We start from the raw sequence: 4695 nt of genomic DNA, 5'->3' as shown, positions 1-4695 counted from the left end.
GGTAGGGTGGTGTAAAACATCTGGCCATGAGATAATGAGACCAAGATCAGGAAATTGTAAGACTCTGCCAATAAGCGATGATGAAGGAAACAGTCCGTGTATTCAAACAATTTAAATAAATGGTCCTGAGTGAAAGAGTCTAGTTTGTCAATGTAGAGTCCACATTTAGTATAAAAATTTTCCTTATTGATGTTAGGAAGAGATGATCGCCTTTCAAAATAAACCAACTGAAGGAGATTTTGCTAAACCTAATTGAGGGAGGGAGCTGTATGTTTGGTCCAGTGAATTAAATAATATTTTTGCTACAATAACTATTATTGTGAGAAACAATAGTAGCAATTTTTTGTTAGTTCCTAAGACTCAGTTCCTAAAATTTGAACAAAAGCAAGCCAATGGATATGGTTGAAGGTGCAGAACAAAGGTGCTATTCATAAAAGAGAGCAGTTTTTTCCAAAACCGTTTAATTTGTCTACAGTCATGACATTTTAATCAATTGCCAGTCTCGGATGAGATCATGTGTTTGCGCTGTGCAGGTGTTATTTACACCCTAAATAACACGCGAATGTGGATCTCTTGTATACACATGACTCCTATTGGGTAAATCGCATAGCTTGGATTAGTGGGGTAAGCATAGGGTAAGTTGTACCACTAGCATGCACTGTGACTGTCTACAGTATATTAAGAAACCACACCATGGGCCTAATTCAGACTGGATCGCTGCAGCGGCAGCAATCTCAGTCTGAATCCCTATGTTGAGTGCACCCGTGTAGTGGGCGCACTGCGCGTGCGCACCCCAGGTGCCCAGTGAGATGCTAACAGCATATCTGGGCTGTGATCGCCTCTGCCTGATTGAAAGGCAGATGCGGCCGTGGGGCAGGAGGGGGCACGCCAATGGCATTAGAACGCCGTTGGCGAGGTGTGGTCTGGACAACGCAGGTGTGTCTGGACCATTGGTGGGCAGGCCGCGGTGGCTGCGTGATGTCATACGCAGCCGCTGTGACCCGGGATGTGGCAGGTAGTGGCCTACCAGTGCGCAGGAGATGTGCTGGCAGGGAGCTACTCACCAGGTGCAAAAGCATCGCCGCCGTGCAATGCTTTTGCACCTGTGCTGGGAGGTAGGGCCTGACATGCAGGGTGGACTAGTATTCCTGGATGTCCCCCCGCATATCAAAGTAAATAATCGTAGATGTGCTAAATTTAGCACATCTACAATCAGATCTGAATTAGGCCCTATGCCTACAAATTTACCAAAAGGTTATAAACATTATTAGTTTGCTTATTATGTTGTTCCTTGCCAATATTTACTTTGTTTTTTTGTTTTATTTAATTTATTGTTTCATTCATTTTATTTTTATTTTCTTTGTATTTTTTAGATTTATTTATATATTATTTATTAATTGTATTCTTTTTTTATTTACATTATTTTAATTATACATTATTCACAATAGAGCTTGTTATTAACTTATTTCTCCTATAAATCTACAGAGAGAGACTAATAATTAGATAACTGGAGATAGTGGGACATGAAAATATATCCATAAAATGTACAGAGAGACTAATATGGGGGTAAGACAGGCTGTTGGGAAGAATGGAATTTTGAGACAGCTCTACGATTTGTATTTGTGAGAAAGGCTGGTCAAGTGAGCTACAAAGTTCCAACCTTGAAAGGATTAGGATATGTGTACAGTTCTTAGGGAAAAGGGGTAATCTGGCAATAGTTTAAAGGAAATAGGACAGCACAAGGGACTTGATGTGTGGAGTGAAGCTCAGGGCACAGTTAAGTATGATACCAAACCAGTGGGCTTGTGATGAAAGGTATGCTGTAATGTTGTCAACCATTAGGGAGACCATGGGATTTGGCACAAAGAGGGTGGAAGATAATGAGCTCTATCTTAGATATATTGAGCTTCAGGTACCACTGGGACATCCAGGTGAAGATGGCAGAGTGAATAGTTAGACAAGCAGAATGAAAGTGAAAGAAAGAGGTCAGGGTAGGAAAGGTATATTTGGGTGTCATCTACATAGAGATGGTAGTGGAGGCCAAATAAATATATTAGTTAGAAAAGAGAACAAGTATATAGATAGTAAAAGCAGATGGCTGAGAACAGAACCTTGAAGTACCTCAGCTGACGGATGGCTTTTAGGGGAACATGTGTCAGTAGGCTACCAAAGGAGCATTAATTAATGTAGTAGATAAGCCAGTAGTGTACAGTTATGTGCAGGATTAGTGAGAGAAGAGTGTCAAAGAAAAGTGTGTGTCCAACCATAAAATGAGAGCAACAGAGAAGTCAAGAAAGATGAGTATGGAGAATTGTCTCTTCAACGTGGTTGTGATTGGTCAGTTTAGTGGATTACAGTTAATGGAAAAAAACTTGATTGTAGAGGGTTTGGAATAAGAGAGTGGACAGAAAATGGGTTATGTGGTTGTACACATGTCGCTTGCAAACAAAGGGTAGGAATAAATGGGGTAGTAGCTGAAAATAGATTTGGCATCATAAACTAATTCATATTCCTATATATACACTTTAACCTAGGGATGGCCATCAGAAACCAATTGTTCACAACCATCTTTGTTTCTGATCCAGTGGTGATGCTCTTAACATTTGATGCAGGCATTGTAGTGGATACATCTTTTTGATGTGTGTTCTCTAGATGTGTGGTGATGTGATACACAACAAGGAAAAGCCAGCACACAACTGCACCATCTAATGGTTAACGTATTATGGGCACATGCCATCCTAGTGGTAGCCACTCTGCAACAAGTCAATGAAACTCTTCCGATGTCCATCCATACTTCAAACTACAAATAATTTGGCAGAAATTTCAGGTTGGCTTATCCCGTTCTCATATGAGTCACACACTGGTGATGATGGATGCAGTGGAGCAATGCTTTTGTATTGCGCATGTGTCTAAGTCATACCATGCAATTGTCCTAATTATTAGCGCACAGAGGAGGTCATTCAGGATTGTTAGCAAACCAAAAAAGCTGGGTTATATTGTTTCTGTGCAAGGTAAATACTGGCTGCTTTATTGTTACACTGCAATTTAGATTTCAGTTTGAACACACCCCACCCAAATCTAACTCTCTCTGCACATGTTACATCTGCCCCTACTGCAGTGCAACATGGTTTTGCCCATTAGTGTGCTTTTTTGCTTTGCTAAGAAGCGTGAATAAGGCCCCGAGTCACAATACTGATTCAGACACATTACGAATGTATTTGAAATACTGTATATTGGACATTTCTGGGCAGTGACAGATGGGTGGCTAATCAGATGCACGGAAATCCTACACCTTATGGAATTGTCGCGCTCAGAGTGGTTGCGTACAAAGATGCATCCTCACTCAAACTGGAGGCCATACTCAGAATCTGCTCCTAGGATATGGCTGGCGCATGTTGTGACCAATGGTGGCATCTAAAGATGCACCAAGCAGTATTTTAGCATCTGCAGACATTCAAAGTAGGTGTCTCAATCTTTGCACATTTAGATGCATGGCTGTACACCAGGGAGGGCTTTGCACAGCATGAGCATAAAGTCGCAAATGTTGCAGCGACAAAAGACGCAGACAAGGATGCGGCTGTGTACGACTCAGGATAAGTGTTTGTACTCCACATGGTATAGTTGTGTGTAACCATGTTATTATTAGACAATTATATCATTCTCACAGTTTTCTGTTAATACCATGATGTTGTCATACTTCTCTACATCTACCAATAGCGATAACAGAAAAGCATCATCATGCCTCTTTATGGTTATAGGAATTCTGCTTTTAACACTCACATTTGGGGTATCATAAAAAGGTGATACATTATAATCCCTGGCTGTATGGGTCAGGTAAATTATTATTCCACAGATAGGATCTTTTAGAGTCTTATACATTTATTTAACACTTGTTGTATTGTTTAGATTTTGAACAATTCATTTATTACATACCAATAAGGCTAACATCAATGTTTTATATTGTATTGAAAAGTAAGTTCAGAATATTTATGGATGGATAACTGTTGTACACTCAGCATGCACACATGTTGTTCTAGTCCTCCAGCCAGAAGCAGATTCTAAGCCATTGCCATTATCAATAAATTAATTCACTCATTGCTCGTAGTCATAGCAGCCTTGCATCAAATCACAGACCTGCACCAATGCACAGCTCATCGCTTGGAATACAGTCACAATGTCACCAGTCAACATAGTTCAACTGTCTACATCATTAATGTTAACACCTGCAAAATGCTGACATTGTCATCATAATGTTGGCAAGTCCATTAGGATTAGGGTTTGATTTAGGGTTGGGTTAGCGTTGGAGTTACCATTATGCTTTCAGTTAACATCGGGGTTAGAATTGCGCTATAAAGACATTCCAACGATGTTGACATTACATCAGTGTTGACATGTGTGTATGGATAAATACGTATATATATATATATATATATATACAGTATATATATATATATACACACACACACACACACACATATATAAATATATATGTAAATGTGTGTTTGGGGGGAGGGGAGGGAGTTTGCATGTGTATATATTTGTATATTTGTGTAACTAGGTCAAAGTCAGAACAAAGTAAAACAGAATATTCCACAACACAGTAATCCGCCATGCTATGTAAATAGCAGAAAATGCAAGTGAAAACGTATTCTCTTATATTATGCTATATATCTGCTCCCAAGAGTGATGTAAATG

Source organism: Pseudophryne corroboree, chromosome 1, assembly GCF_028390025.1.
Source record: "Pseudophryne corroboree isolate aPseCor3 chromosome 1, aPseCor3.hap2, whole genome shotgun sequence".
Taxonomy (NCBI): Eukaryota; Metazoa; Chordata; class Amphibia; order Anura; family Myobatrachidae; genus Pseudophryne; species Pseudophryne corroboree.
This window is presented reverse-complemented; position numbering follows the sequence as displayed.